At 38.3% G+C, this 9,286-nt stretch overlaps 1 pseudogene; it reads left to right on the top strand.

Annotated features, from left to right (window-relative positions):
* Positions 1–251: 251 nt before the first annotated feature.
* Positions 252–9,286, top strand: part of LOC103206674 — a 19,866-nt pseudogene continuing 10,831 nt past the window's right edge.

The following is a 9,286-nucleotide window of genomic DNA, read 5'->3' as shown; positions in this document are numbered from 1 at the left end:
TTCTGTCTATTTTGATCTACTTAAAGAATAGCTGACCCCATCATCCTAGTCACTTTTTATCCTTGAATAATGAGGAGAAAATCGCCCTGCAGTAAATGTTCAGTTTATACTGTTTTTTTTTTCTTCACTTCAAAAGGAAAAAATAAAGAAGAAGCTTTATGAAATAATGATGCTATCCTCAGCTGAACATAAGGGTTTGTCCTTAATATCTTAATCAATAGCTAGAGTTAGGAAGGTCAGCTCAACTCTAAATGAAAGCTGGAATCAGCTGTCCACCACAGAAACGAAATCTGGCAAAGAAGACTGCAGGCTCATCTAGCAGCTCCAGGTCTGCATCACAAATGGAGGAGTTTAATAGTAAGTTCTCAGTATTTATCTTTGACATCTTGACTAAAGGTCTTCAGAACTTACATAGCCTACCTATAGACACCTCCAAATCCCCATTGGTGCTTCTATTTCAATTATTATGCTCAAACCTGTGAGCAAGAGTTTGAAGTCTGTCCCTGTAAGAGCCTAGACAGCATTTAAAAAAAAAAAAATCACTATTCATTTATTATCAGGCTGTCAGGCATACTTTTATCAAATATTTTTTGAGCATCTATTATGTTCCAGGCACTGAGATGGGCATTGGAATACGAACGAACTCACAGGTCTAAGGTATTTAATAAACACACCATGGGCCAACTTAATTTCCATGCAAAAATCAATTTCAACATTTTCCCATTTTAAATTGACCTAAGTGTGCTAACTCAGGGGTTCTCCTCATTCTACTCATGTTTATTCCTTTATTTATTTCATTTTAAGATGTACTATAGTTTGGATTTGAGTTCAAATTCTGGCTCTGATATTTATCAGCTGCGTAATCTCGAGTAAAACACATAACTACCTATGCCCCTTGTTATTATTTATCTGTATTTCCTTATCTGTAAAACATGGATAGAAATAGCACGTGCCTTATAGGATTGCTGTGAGGATTAAAAAAAAGAGAAATTTCTGGCATAACAGCAAACTCAATAAATATTAGTTAATACTAGTTCCTTTAATATGAAAGCAATTTTTTTTTACTTCCGTCTTATTTCCCATGAGGTACAGAAAGAAAAATAATTGAGCAGACTGGTAAATGGGAGATTCTTGTCTCCTCTTACTCAGTGAAAGCCCAAAGACTTAATGTACAAGAATGTTGAGACCATTTAACAATTTATTTTAAAATATGTAAGTCAATGTGATGATGTTCAGTTTGGTGACAGAACCATTCAAGTTTGATTAGAGGCTCTACACAGGTTCTTTTGCCTCCTGGTATATTGAGGCCAATTTCATCCTAATTTCAATTTCAAAATCAGATGGTTTGACTAATTTACTCAATTTTCATCACTTCAAAATTTGCATGTATGCACTGAGAGATATATGAGAAATATATTTTGTGAAAGTGAGAGCTAGAACTTTATAAATAATCCTCCTCCCAACCCCCAAAAGCTTTGTTTTTAAATAAAATGCTTTTCTGACTCATGATATCTAGTGATTAAAAAAATACTTATATTATATTCAAAAGGAGATATAAGCAACTCTGGTGGCACAGTGCATAAGGCACTTGGCTGCTAACCAGAAGGTTGGTGATTCAAACCCATCCGCTGCTCCATGGAAGGAAGATGAGGCAATCTACTTCCATAAAGATTTACAGCCTTGGAAACCGAATGGAGGCTGTTATGAGTCAGATTTGAGTCAATGGCAGTGGGCTTGGTTTGGTCTAAAAAGAGATATAAGACATTTGCCTTTATTTCTTATAGAGCAATGACTTTTGGTTGATGTCAACATAATTATCAAGGTAGTAATCTCTCTACTCCTTATAATCCATATACCCATGTTCCCTCTAGCCACAATAAAGTACTGGAGAATAATAAATGCCTCAGACACAGTTGGTGGTTTTGTGTGAATGAATGCCATTTAGAAGGTAATTTCCCCTACAAATCATCACATCCTCAGAGCTGATATGTGATCTTGATGTCTTATGGTATGAGTGAGCTCCCTAAGGGTAATATCAGTTACAAAAATTATAGACTTTTCCTTTCTGAAAATTTTATTGTTAAGAATCAACAATCATCCACACACAGTACTCAAAGTAATAATCTTTGGTTTAGTCCATATCATTATTCTTATATATTGGGCTTTGTTACTGTTGTTAAATGTCCTGGAGTCAGCTCTTACTCATAGTGATGCTATGTGCAACAGAACAAAACACTGCCTGGTCCTGGGCCATCATCAAAATCAATCCTTGCTATACTTGAGCTCATGGTTGCAGCCAGTATGTCACCCCATCTTATTGAAGGTCTTCCCCTTCCTCGTTGACCCACTGCTTTACAAAGTATGATATCCTATTCCAGGGATGGTCCCTCCAGATAACATGACCAAAGTAATTGAGATGAAGTGTGGCCATTCTCACTTCCAAGGAGCATTCTGACTGCACTTCTTCCAGGACAGATTTGTTTATTCTTATGATGGTTCATGGTATTTTCGGTATTCTTCACCAACACCACAACTCAAAAGCATCAACTCATTTGGTTTTTATTCATTACCCAGTTTTCACATGCATATGAGGCGATTGAAAATACCATGGCTTGGGTTAGGCACACCTTAGTCTTCAAAGAGACATCTTTGCTCTTTAGCACTTTAAAGAGGTCTTTTGCAGCAGATTTTCCCAGTGCAATGTGATGTCCAATTTCTTGAATGCTGCTTCCATTGGTGTTGATTGTGAATCAAAGTAATATGAAATCTTTGATAACTTCAATCTTCTCTCCATGTATCATGATGCTGCTTATTGGTTGGTCCAGTTGTGAGGATTTTTGTTTTCTTTATATTGAGGTGTAATCCATACTGCTGACTGTAGTCTTTAATCTTCATCAGTAAGTGCTTCAAGTCATGTTCACTTTCAGCAAGCAAGGTTGTGTTGTCTGCATATCATGGGTTGTTAATGATTCTTCCTCCAATCCTGATGCCACGTTCTTCTTCACATCATTCAGCTTCTCAGATTATTTGCTTAGCATGCAGATTGAATAAGTATAGTGAAAGAATACAAACTTTATGTACACCCTTCCTTATTTTAAACCTTTCATTATCCACTAATATTTGGCTTTAGGTATATGCTAATACATATATGCAAAATTTTTATTGTCTATATTCAGAAACCTACCTACTTGAAGATAGGTATGTCTTATCTGCAAATCATGCCTTGGCCCTTGTCCTAATATGATGAAATATAAAGAACTATTTAAAGCTATCAGCACAGTTGGTCCTAACTTCAGATAAGCAGGTCAAACAAACCCTTACTAAAAGGGAAAAATCATCTGCTGTTCTTGGCTTCTCTAATTAAGTTGGAAAAAGTTCTAAAATCTTAATTAAAGCAAGTATCTTAGAATGTATTTTGTTGCTTTGTTCACCATTCCTGAAAACCTCAAGTTTGCATCATTGGTAGGCCACATTAAGAGAAATGAACATTCAGATTGTTGTTGTTGTTGTTGTTAGGTGCTGTCTAGTCATCTCCCACTCATAGCGACCCCATGTACAGCAGAATGAAACACTGCCTGGTCCTGTGCCAGCCCCGTGATCCTTCCTACACCTGAGCACATCGTTGTAGCCACTGTGTTAATCCATCTTGTTGAGGGCCATCCCCATTTTTGCTAACTACTTTACCAAGCATGATATCCTTCCCCAGGGAATGGTCCCTTCTGACAACATGATCAAAGTAGGTGAGACAAAGTCTGGCCATTCTTGCTTCCAAGGAGCATTCTGGCTGCACTTCTTCAAGGACAGATTTATTAGTTCTTTTAGCAGTCCATGGTACTTTCAGCATTCTTCGCCAATTCCACAAGTCAAAAGCAGGGACTCTTCTTCAGTCTTCCTTGTTCATTGTCCAGCTCTCACAAGCATATAAGGTGATTGAAAACACCACGGCTTGTGTTGGCACAGCTTACTCTTCAATGAGATATCTTTGATCTTCAGCACTTGAAAGAGGTCTTTTGCAGCAGGTTTGCCCAATACTATACATTGTCTGATATCTTGACTGCTGCTTTCCATTGGTATTGATTGTAGAACCAAGTAATATGAAGTTTTTGACAACATCAATCTTTTCTCCATTTATCATGATGCTGCTTATTGGTCCAGTTTGAGGATTTTTGTTTTCTTTGTATTGAGGTGTAATCCATACTGCAGACTGTAGTCTTCAAATCTTCATTAGGAAGTGCCTCAAGTCATCCTCACTTTCAGCAAGCAAAGTTGTGTTGTCAGCATACAGCAGGTTGTTAATGAGTCTTTCTCCAAACCTGATGCCACATTCTTTTTCATATAGTCCAGCTTCTCAGGTTACTTGCGCAGCATACAGATTGAATAAGTATGGAGAAAGGATACAACCCTGATGCACTCCCTTCTTGATTGTAAACCATACAGTGCTCCCTAGTTCCGTTCAAACAAAGGCCTCCTCATCTATGTACAGTTTCCTCATAACTACAATTAAGTGTTCTGGAATTCCCATTGTTCTCAATGTTATCCACAATTTGTTATGATCCACACAATCAAATGCTTTTGCACAGTCAATAACACATAAGTAAACATCTTTCTGGTATTCTTTGCTTTGAGCCAAGATCCATCTGACATCAGCAATGATGTCTTTAGTTCGACATCCTCTTCTGAATCCAGCTTGCATTTCTGGAAGTTCTGTTAATATACTGCTATGAACATTTTTGAACTATCTTCAGTAATATATTACTTGCATATGATATTAATGATATTGTTTGTTAATATCCACATTCTGTGGGATCACCTTTCTATGAAATGGGTACAAATATGGATCTCTTCCAGTCGTTTGGCCAGGTAGCTGTCTTCCAAATCTCTTAGCAAGTAAGTGCCTCTAGCACGGCATCCATTTGTTGATATATCTCAACGGATATTCCGTCAATTCCTGGAGCTTTGTTTTTCGCCACTTCCTTCAGTGCAGCTTTGACTTGTTCCTTCAGTACCATTGGTTCTTGATCATATGGTGCCTCCTGAACTGGATGAACATTGACCGATTCTTTTTGGTGCACTGATTCTGTGTATTCCTTCCATCTTCTTTTGATGTTTCCTGCATCATTGAATACATTGCCCATAGAATCTTTTAATATTGCAACTTGAGGCTTACATTTTTTTCTTCATTTCTTTCAGTTTGAGAAATGCTGGGTGTGTTCTTCCCTTTTGGCTTTCTAACTCCATGTCTTTACACATTTCATTATAATTGACTTTGTATTCTCAACCTGCTCATTGAAATCTTCAATTCAGCTCTTTTACTTTGTCATTTCTTCCATTTGCTTTAGCTACTCTCCACTTAAGGACAAGTTTCAGGGTCTCTTCTGTCATACCTTTTGGTCTTTTCTTCTTTTCCTGTCTTTTTAATGAACTTTTGATTTCTTCATGGATAATGTTCTTGATGCCATCCCACAATTCTTCTGATTTTCAGTCACTGGTGTTCAATGCATCAAATATACTCTTTAAATGGTCTCTAAATCCAGGAGGGGTATATTCAAGGTCATATTTTGGCTCTCCTGGACTTGTTTTAGTTGTCTTCAACTTCAACTTGAAGTTGCATGTGAGCAGTTAATGGTCTGTGTCACAATCAGCTCCTAGCCTTGTTTTGGCAGAAGATATCAAGATTTTTCCATTGCCTCTTGCCACAGTTGTAGTCAATCTGATTCCATCTGGTGAAGTCCATGTGTATAGCCACCATTTGTGTTGTTGAAAAAAGGTATTTGGAATGAATAAGTCATTGGTCTTGCAAAATTCTATCATGTGATCTTCAGTGTTATTTCTATCACCTAGGCCATATTTTCTAATTACTGGTGATTCTTCTTTGTTTCTAACTTTTGCATTCCAATCACCAGTGATAATCAACACATCTTGATTGGATGTTTGATCAATTTCAGACTGTGGAAATTGGTAAAAAATCTTCAATTTCCTCACTTTGACTTTGGTGGTTGGTGTGTAAATTTGAATAATAGTAGTATTAAGTGGCCTTCCTTGTAGCATATGGATATTATCCTATCACTGACAGCATTGTACTTCAGGATAGATCTTGAAACATTCTTTGTGATGATGAATGCCATATCATTCCTCTTCAATTTGTCATTACCAGCATAGTAGATCATATGGCTGTCTGATTGTAAATGGCCAAAACCAGTCTATTTCAGCTCACTAATGCATAGGATATTGATCTTTATGTGTTCTATTTCATTTTTGACAACTTCCAATTTTCCTAGATTCATACTTTATACATTCCATGTTCTGATTATTAATGGATGTTTACAATTGTTTCTTTTTCATTTTGAGTTGTGCAGCATCAGCAAATAGAAGTCCCAAAAGCTCTTATTTATCCACATCATTAAGGTCAGCTCTACTCTGATGAGGCAGCTCTTTACCAGTAGTATTTCAAGTGCCTTCCAACCTGAAGGGCTCGTCTTCTGACACTGCATCAGACAATATTTCAGGGCTATTCATAAAGGTTGTCCAGTAATGTGTCAGACATTGTTTCACTGCTATTCATTAGGTTTTCACTGGCCTATTCTTTAAGAAGTGGATGGCCTCTCTCTTCTTTGGAGTCTGTTAGTGTGGAAGCTCCACTGAAACCTGTCAACCATGGGCAACCCTCCTGGTGTTGGAAACACTGGTGCCACAGACTCTAGTTTCACAGCAACCACAGGCCACTGCAGTATGACAAACTGACAGAGGAGTTCATCTCCCTTTCCTATTGCAAACTACTTCACTCACTTCCTGGTCTTCCCCCTACCTGTTCCAACCATCTGCTAGCTGCCACTTCCTGCCTGGGGGCTCTGCCCTTACCTGTTCCAGCCTTCCACCCTGCCTGGGACTCTTCCCTTACCTGTCCCTGCTGTCCACACTTGCTGCTGCTTCTTGCTTTGGGGGCTCTCCCCTTACCTGTTCTGGTTGTCCACCCTGGCTACTACTTCCTACCTGGGAGCTCTCCAGTTGACCTTGGGTAGTCCTTAATAATTTTTTTTTTTTTTTGGTTAGGCAGCACCCTCTGAGAATAAGCTAGATTCAGCATAGGGGCTGTGGCTTGAATCTCACCTTTGCAGTTGCTGGTTCTAATATCTTGGGAAATAAATAATCTCTTTGAGCCTACTTATCCCATAGAACTATTGTGGTGATTAACATGGGAACACCCATATAAAGGACTTAGAATGATACAATCATACATGACGTACAATGGGTACTCATTAATTGGCAGCTATTACTATTATTATACCTTCAAACCAGTCTCAGACAAAATATTTAGTATTCATTCTATTACATGAAAGATGAAAGCAGACATTTTTCCTTCCTGAAGAACTTGGAAATGTTAAGATAATCAGTGTGTAGAGTTGATCAAAACCTGTACGAATGTGCATACTATGGAAAGGGTATTATATCTCCTCAGTAGGGTAGACACCCATCTCTTAGGCTCAGTAACACCAAGAAGTGAGATAGAGAAACTCAGAGACCTTTTTTTTTTCAAATACATTAAAATGCAGAAGTCTCCAAAAGGACTTTGAGGAGTTCAGTTACCTGATTAGAATTTACTGTCACCAGTAAAGAGACGATTCACATAAACTTGGGTGTCCTGTGATAAGCACAGTTGAAAATTCCAAGAGCAGCATGTATAAAATAAATGAGTTTTATAGAACTGTGTGACTATAGGTTGTGCACATCGACTCAATCATGTTTTTCCCTCATTATTAATTTCAAACCCTTGAAGCGTTTTGTTTTGTAGGTCTTAAAATTGTGGCTCAGAAAGAAAAATAAAGAAAAGAAAAATGAAGGCAAAGCTCCTACCAATCTATTAAAGCACTGCAAGCAGCAGTGATGGCTAGCAGTGTCTGATAATCCATCATGATATCCTACTTATCAGCCATAAAACTGTCATCCCTTAAAGGTTATTATTAGAGCACAAATGTTGATTGTTCACACTAGTGTGGTTGGAGTATTTTGGGAGCACATACAAATGGACTTCCTATTCACACTAAGGTGATAAGGATTTCAGCAGGGCTGAGGCTGTTAAGAAAACACAAAACAAACCTGTAGTGTGTCTATGTGGGTAAAGAGAGATGGACAGACAAACAGACAGAGGTAGAGAAAGAGATAGAGATAGAGAAAGAGGGAGAGAGAGGAGGAGGAGGGAGAGAGAGGGAGAGTGTGTGTGTGTGTGAGAGAGAGAGAGAGAGAGAGAGAGCTTTTCAATGAAAAAAAAAAAATCAAAAGATGAGGATTCATCATGTAGGAGATGCCCCAGGGCTAGCAGAGTGTGTTAGCTAGGAGAGCGTGTTATTAGCTGCTTCATTTCCCATTATATTCCTAGAGCCAAGCACAGTGCTTGGCCTAGAGTGCACAGTCAGGTAAAGTATGCTGAGCCGAATTTTGTAAAAATCTTCACTGACATACTTAGAGTGCTTACTTATGTCCAGGCTGTGAGGCAGTAGGATGGATAGTAGAGCTCTTCTTGCTGGCATCTTTGGAACAATCATTTCCTTATAGTCTCTAGTCCCATGGGAGGATTCGACACCATAGCACTTTTCCCTCTTCTGTCCTCTGCCAGCTTCTTGGAGGTCTTAAAATTCACAATTCTTAAATATCAGGAAAAGAAAAAGAAGCTAAAAGCTCAGATATGAGCTCTTCCATCCACATTTTATAGATGAAATATTTAGTGTTTTAAATTAAACATGCCTAAAAATTTTATTCCAGGGAGGCTTTTGCAACCATCCTGCTTACAGAGCTCTAACCTTGGAACAGAATCTGCATATGAATCAAGGTCAGCCTGTTGGAGTTCTCTAAGTCTAAATTCAAAATCTCAACCTCAGGGAAACAGCAGGGGCTAGGGTAGAGAGTGGGAGTGGAGAACACCAGGGGGATGACATTTAGGGGAATAGTGCAAAAGGTGTATGATATTTAGGGTTGATAAATTTATTGGCCCTTCTCTCCTGCTTGCTATTTTTCTATTCAAATCAAGCCATTGGAAATGAAAGAAAAAAAATTCCTTTCCAGATGCTGCTGAACAAAGAATATGAAAACTAATCCCTGGTTGATAGATAAATCCTGTCCAGTTTAAAGAAATCCGTGTTTCTACTTTACTCTGTAGCTGGTCAGTGTATGTTTGTAGTGTGATATTCTTTCCTGAAGGAGCCCTGGTAGTGCAGTGGTTTAAAAGCTCAGCTGCTAACCGAACCTTTGGCTGTTCAAACATCAGCTACTCCACAGGCGAAAAATATGGTAG

This window comes from Orycteropus afer, unplaced genomic scaffold (assembly GCF_000298275.1).
Source record: "Orycteropus afer afer isolate SDZICR_OR568_19922 unplaced genomic scaffold, OryAfe1.0 scaffold00327, whole genome shotgun sequence".
NCBI lineage: Eukaryota > Metazoa > Chordata > Mammalia > Tubulidentata > Orycteropodidae > Orycteropus > Orycteropus afer.
Note: the sequence above shows the minus strand (reverse complement) of the source record. Positions and strands in the feature narration are given on the sequence as shown.